Source organism: Mirounga angustirostris, unplaced genomic scaffold, assembly GCF_029215605.1.
Source record: "Mirounga angustirostris isolate CCGP_5_RB_7025 unplaced genomic scaffold, mMirAng1.0.hap1 SCAF_8, whole genome shotgun sequence".
Lineage (NCBI taxonomy): Eukaryota > Metazoa > Chordata > Mammalia > Carnivora > Phocidae > Mirounga > Mirounga angustirostris.
In genome coordinates, this window is record NW_026991716.1 from 61733950 (window position 1) to 61743607 (window position 9658).

General features: G+C 38.1%; 1 pseudogene; it reads left to right on the top strand.

Annotated features, from left to right (window-relative positions):
- Positions 1-344: 344 nt before the first annotated feature.
- Positions 345-9228, top strand: LOC135365575 (large ribosomal subunit protein eL19-like; annotated as a pseudogene).
- Positions 9229-9658: the final 430 nt, after the last annotated feature.

Genomic DNA, 9658 nt, shown 5'->3' on the forward strand with positions numbered 1-9658 from the left:
TTCCTTCAAGTTTGTCCTTCCTTGGATACTCTCCCTCAGTCTTGGGATACTATACAGGGTTTCTTCTGATCTTACAGTTATTCTTTTATCTTAGTTTAATTATCCTTTATATCAACTTCCCCTGTTTAAACCACTGTGCTGTTTCTGTCTCCTGATTGGACCCAGACTGCTACAGCAGCAAGTTTATCATAAGGATTACATGAAACAACATTTGGCATATAAATGATAGCAATTATAGCTAATCATGTTTCTTCTTCCCTCTCTCATAACACAAACCCAAAAGTTTTTTTAATAAGAATGTGTGTGTGTGGGGGGGGGTTGTGTTGGGGGTGTGGGGGAGGGTGTGTATGTGTATTTGAGATCTGGTATGTATGTGTGAGACTCTGTTTACAAAATGCTAGCTGTGCTTCTCCTTATTCAGTGTTCTACTGTCAGTTATTACAAGAAGTGTAGAATTTAGATTTGGAAGGCAGCTTTAAGATCATCTAGTCCAATTGCACATAAAGAAATTGATTAACAGGAGGCTAAGAGTCTTTTTCAAGGTCACACAGTTAGTTCTGGGTGGAACCTGTATTATAAGAAGCCATCAATCCGGGGCGCCTGGGTGGCTCAGATGGTTGGGCGTCTGCCTTCAGCTCGGGTCATGATGCCGGGGTCCTGGGATCGAGCCCCACATCGGGCTCCTGGCTCGGCGGGGAGCCTGCTTCTCCCTCTGCCTCTGCCTCTCTCCCTGCTCATGCTTTCTCTCTCTCTGTCTGTATCTCTTTGTCTCAAATGAATAAATAAAAAAAAAATCTAAAAAAAAAAAAAAAAAAAAAAAAAAAAAAAAAAAGAAGCCATCAATCCTAAGGACGTGTCCAGGAGTTTTCTCTATAGCTGGAATTCACTCTCCAAACAAGTTTAAAATACATCTAGAGTAATCTAGATGGCTGTATTAGTTTTCTAGGGCTGCCATAACAAATCACCACAAGCTGGGTGGTTTAAAACAGCAGAAATTTATTCTCTTACAGTTCTGTAGACCATAAGTTCAAAATCTGGCAGGGCTCTGCTTTCTCTGCAGGTCCAGGGGAGAATTGTTCTTTGTCTCTTCCAGATTCTGGTGGCCATCTGCATTCTTGGGCTGTGGCTACATCACTGCTTCTGTCTTCATATTGCCTTTTCTTCTATGTGTTTGATTTCTTCTCTTTATGTCTCTTATAAAGACACTTGTCATTGAATTTAGGACCCACCTGCATAATACAAAATTATCTTCTCAAGATCCTTATTTACATTTGAAAAGACCTTTTTTCCAAATAAGGTAATATCATAGCTTCTAGGGTTTGGGACATAGACATATCTATTTTGTGGCCACCATTTAGCCCACTACAATGTTTTTTAAAAAAATAAATTTAGATTCCTAAGTCACCATGATTTATTACTCCATTAGCTCAGTTAATAAATCTAGATATGTTTTTCTAATAGTTATTTATTCCATGGGCATATTACTTAACGAAGTGATTTGCTTAGGTCTTGTAATAACAATCATGCTATGTGAACTTTACTTGGGAAACATTTAGTATTTTCACTATTATACATTATAGCCAAGTGTTTCATGTTACAACAGGCTGATCCTAATACAAACTCATGTATGAGGGGGGGAGTAGGAAATGACAAAATGTAATATACCCTAAATTAATATTTTCCCCACACAGTCAGCCAGGTGCTTCCTTCCACTAAAATTTGGGGCTGTTAATATTTAGAGAATATACTTGAATCTCTGAGAGCTTGCATGGGGTATTAAGATATCTGGGAAGAATTGGTGTCAGTGATCACATGGACTAATCTGTTTGGTATATTCTATAGATGTTTAACCACCAAATTCCTTCAGAGGTCCAAACATAACCCATTATTTCTGTACGTGTTAAACTGACATGCTATAGAAGATTTCCTCCTATATTCCGTAGTTTTTCCCCCTTTTTTCCTCTTATATCACCTCATATTAATCCCATTTAGGTAGAAGTGTTTTTTAAATTAAATGAGGTTTATTTTGAACATAATAATTGGCACTGCTTGAGCATTAAGACTATGTGCTCTGGTTATGAAAGAAGGAGAAAGACATGTTTCTCACATAGAAAAATTGGTTAAAAGATATATTTTAGATTCAGGAGAATACCTCTATTATTACTAATTAATTCTGGAATGTAGACAGCTGGGAATGTAAGGAAACTACCCCTTCCCACCACCCAAACTGGGTACAACTCCATAATATTGTGTCCCTTATTAGGTCATTTTGTTCTATTTCTTACTGGTACTGGTGATAAAGAAGGGGTGTGATTTTTTTAAAAATTTATTGGTGGCTATCTTTTCTTCCCCATATGTTTGTGTTTATTATTTGAGGATATACTGGGAGTGGTGACTTTTTCTAAGCCAATTTTAGGACTTTTAAGATACAAATTAAGTTGAATTGACCAAAAACTAAATTCAGATGATTGTATTTGTCAAACTAAATGTCAAAGCACAAAAAATTGTATCTTCTTTTCTTGCAATAGCTAAAAACTAAAACTAAAACTAAACCCTGCCTTCCAGAAAACAGAATTCCCTACATAGACTATTTCCCAATTTTTTTCTTTCTAACAGTTAGATGACACTGAATATCACCAATTATTCTTATATATGTTTTCTAACAAGAAAAAGTCAGAATCTCTTCTCCATGCACATAGATTCAAAAGACCTCAATAAAGGACAAAGCCATGAGTATTTGTTCTTGACACACAAATGCCTTGGACATCTGCCCTCTTTCTGGCTAAGGGCTCTCTTGAAACACAAAGCCCTTTTGCTTTCCTTTTGCCACTGCAGCCACAGCCATGAGCATGCTCAGATTTCAGAAAAGGCTTGCCTCCAGTGTCCTCCACTATGGCAAAACAAAGGCCTGGTTGAACCCCAATGAGAGCAATGAAATCGCCAATGCCAACTCCTGTCTCCTGTCAGCAGATCTGGAAACTGAACAAAGATGGACTGATATCTGGAAGCTTGTAACTGTCCATTGCCAGGCTTGGTGCCAGAAAAACACTTTGGCCCACCAGAGGGCAGGCATATGGGCATTGGTAAGAGAAAGGGTAGTGCCAAGTCTTGAATGCCTGAGAAGGTAACCTGGATGAAAAGGATGAGAATTTTGCACCAGCTGCTCAGAAGATACCAAGAATCTAAGAAAATTGACTGCTGTGTATCACAGCCTGTTCTTTTTTTTTTTTTATTCTTATGTTAATCCCCATACATTACAACATTAGTTTTAGATGAAGTGTTCCATGATTCATTGTTTGTGCACAACACCCAGTGCTCCATGCAGAATGTGCCCTCCTCAATACCCACCACCAGGCTAACCCATCCTCCCACCCCCCTCCCCTCTAGAACCCTGTTTGTTTTTCAGAGTCCATCGTCTCTCATGGATGGAACTGGAGGGTATTATGTTGAGTGAAATAAGTCACAGCCTGTTCTTGAAAGTAAAGGGTAACGTATTCAAAAGCAAGCAGATTCTCCTGGAACATATCCATAAGCTGAAGGTAGACAAGGCTCAGAAGAAGTTTCTGGCTCACTAAGCTGAGGCCTGCAGATCTAAGACCAAGGAAGAATGCAAGTGCTATGAAGAGCAGCTTCAGGGCAAGGAGGAGGAAATTATCAAGATTCTGTCCAAGGGGAAGAGGCCAAAAAATAAAACTCCCTTTTTTTTGTCTGTATATAGTGACCTCAGCAATTACACGGATCAGTTACTTAATAAAACAGACATTTATCTGGGGAAAAAAAAAAAAAGAGAGATACAAAGCCCTTTTAATTCTTATGATTTCAGATGGAAAGTCTCTATCAGGATGTTCTCTAACATCTGCAAATATCTTTTTCCACAGGAAGATGTTGACAGACAACAGCAAAAGCAGTTAGTGAGAGATTGGAGGGAGCAGCTACTTGTGTTTCAGAACCTGAAAGGCTTCTTGGTCTTGTCATGTTCACGGCTCAGTTGATAAGTGGATCTCCAGGAAGATGAGAAAGGGATGGGTCAGAAAATAGAGGTTCTTCAGCTTGACTAAAGGATGCTGGTTATATTTTCTAGTACTATACTCTTGGACCCTTGCCTTCCCCTTTTCTTTGGCCCTATCTTTTTCCTTTTCTATCCTGGCCATAATTCTTCCACATAATCCTTCCACTGCACACTAGAAAACTCTAAGCATTCATTCATTCAACAAATATTAATTGGGCTTAATTAAGTTCTCTATACTATGTTAGATGATGGATATGAAATAATGGATAAACAAAATGCTAGTTCACATGGAGCTTCTGGTCTAGCAGTTAAATTAGATTCTGAACTAATAGTTATGTGTTTCACAAAGTGGAAGAGTTTTTCACCAGAATTCCAGAAGGCTATTCCCTATAAGGGAAGATCCTCGGTAAAGTAGACTAGATTCCACAGCTAGGGCTGAGTATAGGAGGTAGGGTCCCAAGCAGAGTGGCAAAGTAGAGGGGGCAGAGCTAAAAAGGAAGCACATAAACAGTAAAGGGACTGGGAGAAAGGAAAAATTTTGTAGCTGCTTAAATTGAGAAGTTTTAAAGAGATAGACAAGTATCTAAAGTGTTTTTTTGGAAAGCTCTCTGCATGACACACTATATAAATCCCCTGGGCTTTTAAGGTAAAGCAAATAAAAGTAGTTGTTTTTAAAACTGTTCTTCCAGGTTTCTACATTGCGATTTTCATTTGTGTTTGTGTTTCTGGGTAACAACATAAGATGAGTGCAATGACTAAGAAAAATACAAACTCTAGACTAGCCCACAAAAGGTAGGGTTGGGGGGCCTATCCCCCCATCAACTCATCATCTCTCTCTATCTTCATCTCTGGTACATAAATGTGTAGAACTTTGTTATACAATTGAAGTAAATTGTTATCAGCTTAATATAGACTGTTTAAACTATAAGATGTATTATGAAAGTCTCATGGTAATCACAAAGCAAAATCTATAATAAATACAGAAAATAAAGACAAAGAATCAAGGCTAACACTACAAAAATAATCAATTCATAAAGAAAGACAGTAAGTGGGGAGAAAGAAACAAAAGAACTATAAAACAATCAAATGGCAATAGTAAGTCTTTATCTATCAATAATTACTCTAAATGTAAATGGCTTACCTTCTCCAACTAAAAGACAGAAGTGGCCGAATGGATTTAAAAACTCAACTATATTCTGCCTGCAAGAGACTTACTTAAGCTTTAGGGACACTTATAGGCTGAAAATGAAGGGATAAGGAAAGGTATTCCATGCAAATGGAAACCAAAAGAGAGAAGGAGTAGCTATACTTATATCAGACAAATGGACTTTAAGTCAAAAGCTCTAACAAGAGACAAAGAAGGTCATTATATAATGATAAAGGGGTCAATTCGTCAAGAGGATATAACAATTTAAATATATATGTACCCAATATTGGAGCACCTAAGCATATTCAACAATTACTAACAAATCTGAAGGTAGAAATAGACAGCAGTGCAATGATAGTAGGGGACATCAATACCCTACTTTCAACAATGGATAGATTATCCAGACAGAAAATCAATAAGGAAACAATGGACTTGAACTACACTTTAGACCAAATGCACCTAACAGACATATACAGAATATTCCATCCAACAAGCCCCAGAATACATATTCTTCTCAAGTGTACATGGACCCTTCTCCAGATTAGATATGTTAGGCCACAGAACAAGTCTTAAGAAATTCTCTCCACCTCTACTCAGCATAGTACTGGAAGGCCTAGCCAGAGCAATTAGGCAAGAAAAAAAAAAATGAAAGGCATCCAAATTGGAAAGGAAGAAGTAACCAACTGTTTGCAGATGACATGATCTTATATATGGAAAACCCTAAAGGCTTCACTGCTACAACTAATAAATAAATTCAGTAAAGTTGCAGGATACAAAATCAACATACACAAATCTGTTGTTTCTATACACTAAAAACAAACTATCTGAAAGAGAAATTAAAAAAGCAATCCCATCTATAGTAGCATCAAAAACAATAAAATATTTAGAAATACATTTAATCAAGGGTGTTAAAGACGTGAAAACTATCAGACATTGATGAAATAAATTGAAGAAGACACAAGTAAATAGAAAGAAATCTCATGTTCTTAGATTGGAAGAAATAATATTGCTAAAGTAGCCATACTACCCAAGGTGATATATAATGCAACCCTTACCAAAATTTCAATAATATTTTCCCCAGAAATAGAAAAAACTATCCTAAAATTTATATGTAACCACAAAAGATCCTGAATAGCCAAAGCAATCTTGAGAAAGAACAAAACTAGTAGCATCACATTTCCTGATTTCAAACTGTATTACAAAGCTACAGTAATAAAAAAACAGTATGGTCCTGGCATAAAAACAGGCACATAAACCAGTGGAACAGAATAAAGAGCCCAGAATAAACCCATGCATATACAGTCAATTAATCTTTGACAAGGGCACCAAGAATACACAGTGGGGAAAAGATGGACTTCTATCTTATACCACTCACAAAAAACTCCTAGAAGAAAGCATAGGTGGTAAGCTCCTTGACATTGGTTTTAGCAATGATTTTTTTAAATCAGACACCAAAAGCACAAGCAACAAAGGCTAAAATAAGTGGGTCTACATCAAAGTAAAAAGCTTCTGTGCATCAAAGGAAACAATCAATTAATTGAAAAGACAACCTATAGAATGGGAGAAAATACTTACAAACCATATATCTGATAAAAGGTTCATGTCCAAAATGTATAAACAACTCATAAATCTCAATAGCAAAGAAGCAAATAATACAATTACAAAATAAGTAAAGGACCTGAATAGACATTTTTCCAAAGAAGACATAAAAGTGGCCAATGGGTACATGTAAAACATGCTCAACATCACTAATCATCAGGGAATTTCAAATAAAAGCTACACTGAGATATCAGCTCACACCTGTTAGGATAGCTATTATCAAAAGACAAGAGATAACAAAAGTTGGTTAGGATGTAATGAAAAGGGAACCATTGTGCATTGTTGGTGGAAATGTAAATTGGTGCAGCCACAATGGAAACCACTATGGAGTTTCCTCGAAAAACTAAAAAGACAGCTACCATATGATTCCCATTCTTGGGTGTATTTCTAAAGAAAATAAAATCAGGGCTCCCGGGTGGCTCAGTCGTTAGGCGTCTGCCTTGGGCTCAGGTCATGATCCCAGAGTCCTGGGATCGAGTCCCACATTGGGCTCCTTGCTCTGCGGGAAGCCTGCTTCTCCCTCTCCCACTCCCCCTGCTTGTGTTCCCTCTCTGGCTGTGTCTCTCTCTGTCAAATAAATTTAAAAAATCTTTAAAAAAAAAAAAAGAAAATCAGTATCTCAAAAAGATATCTGCACTCCCATGATTCATTGCAGCATTATTCACAAGAGCCAACATATGGAAATGACCTAAATGTCCTTTGACAGATGAATGGATAAAGAAGGTGTGTACACACACACACACACACACACACTAACAGTGTTAACCTCCAATGATCTCTTGAATCCATTCACTTCTCTGCCTCCATCGCCACTGCCCTCTCTCTCACCAGTCTCAGCCCTATCATCTCCTAGAGGCTCCTGCAGAACCTCCAGACATCCACCTTCACACCCAAGATGGTCTTTGGGAAATGCAAATCCCATCACTAGACTCTCCTGCCGACAAATTCAGTGGTTTCCTTTGCTCTAAGGGTATAGGGAAAATACTGCACATGGACCTCAAGGCCCACTCTGTTTATTTTTATTGTCTCACTCTGTCCTTGCTCTTGCCAGCGTTCAGGTTTGGTTTCCAGTCCCTGGTACTCACTGTGCTCCCCCTTGCCTCCAGGGTTGTGCATATGTTGTTTTCTCTGCCCAGGGTACAGTTCCCGCATCCTTTTCCTCTAAGGGACTCCTACTCAGTCTTCAGATCTTTGTGTAATCTTGGCTTCCATCCTACCATGGGAAAAATATATCACTATTATATGCTGTTATAGCTCCTTCCTCCTTGCCTTCCCAGTGGGTTCACTATTGCCATTTTCCATTTATTTGTGAGCTAATTTTATTGATGTCTTGTTTCAATTCGACTGCAGGCTCTAGTTTTGCTCCTAGAACATAGAAGATGCTCAGTAACCTTTTGTGGAACAAGTAAATCAATGAATGTGTATTTAATATTCCACAAGAATTACATTTAGATTAGACAGCCACATTTGCTTCTCTTGGTGCTTCTTTTTGGGGAAGGAGCTGACTTCCATATAAGCAGATATTTATCCTTTAACTTCAGGGAAATGTTGGAGAAAATCATACAACCATGTGGGCTGTTGAATCCCAAAATATATACTATGGAAGCTCAGTTGGATGCTGAGTGACACTTAGCAGTTCCTGGCACACACTTGTGCAGTACACTCTTCCATTCCCACAGCTGCTCATCCACATTGTTTTCTTTAGCTTGACTACTCTGCCCCCACGGACTTCGTCATTCTCAGCTGTAGGTATGGAGAAAAGGGATTCTATCAGGTTTGAAATCCCTCCCTATATACACATTTAACACTTGTTCCCGCCTTTATTCCCTTCCCTCCTGTCCGAGACTCATCTGTGCACTTCTGTTCTAAATCCCACATCCTCCCATTCCCTTTAGGGCCTCACTGGGTCGATTTATCAGTCTTTCTTTTGTATTTTCATCTCCTCTTGCCACTGGCTTCAACCCTCCAATATACACATTTTATAAACACAAATGTTACAAACAACATGTAATATATAAATACATCATAACAAAACCAGAAACTCCTTTTTGTAAAATGTCAGAAAATTAGATGTACCTTATTCTAAAGTCTGAACATTTGAATTTTGCTAAAACCATCTACACCAGTAGTGCTGGTAATATTTTCTCTCTCCTGAACCTTCCAGCTTCTCTTCCCCACTCTGTCTTCTTAGTCATTAACTCTATTTACTATTTCACAGAGAAAAATGGAAGCCAGCAGAAGAAAACTTTCAGAAATTCTACACTGTTGACCTATCAGCATCTGAGTCTATAACACTGCTTACTTCCCAGTAAATAACTGTCCTTGCTCCTATGTAAGGCCAATGCCCCTAACTTGTGCAAAAGATCCTGTCTTTGCTTTCTTTAGGGACATACTTTTTTTGAATAATCATGTTTTTTTTCATTTTTTATTTATGCCCATAATCTGGGAAATATTTTTGGCAATATCTCCCATCTTAAAGAAAAACAACAGTAAATTCTCTTAACTTCACAGAACTAGCTCTCACTGAGGCCATTGCTGACCTCTGCATTACCAAATGCAATGCTTGATTCTCAGTCATCCACGTCCTTGAACTATGAGTAGCATTTGACAGAGCTGATCACTTCCTTCTCTTTGAAACATTTTCTTCACTTGCTTTCCAACACACTGCTTTCTGAGTTTTTCTCTTACCTGTATTCGTAGACTCCAGTGCTGGTTCCTTCTTATCCCCCACCCCCCCAACCTCTCAATACTGTGGTGCCCTGTGGCTCCATTCATGTACTTCTTTTCCTTACCATTCACCCTTGCACTGGTCAACCTCACCTGTCACTATGGCTGAGGATAACAACTGTATACCAGTGACTTCTAATTTTACATCTCCAGTCTCTTCAATGATATACACAATT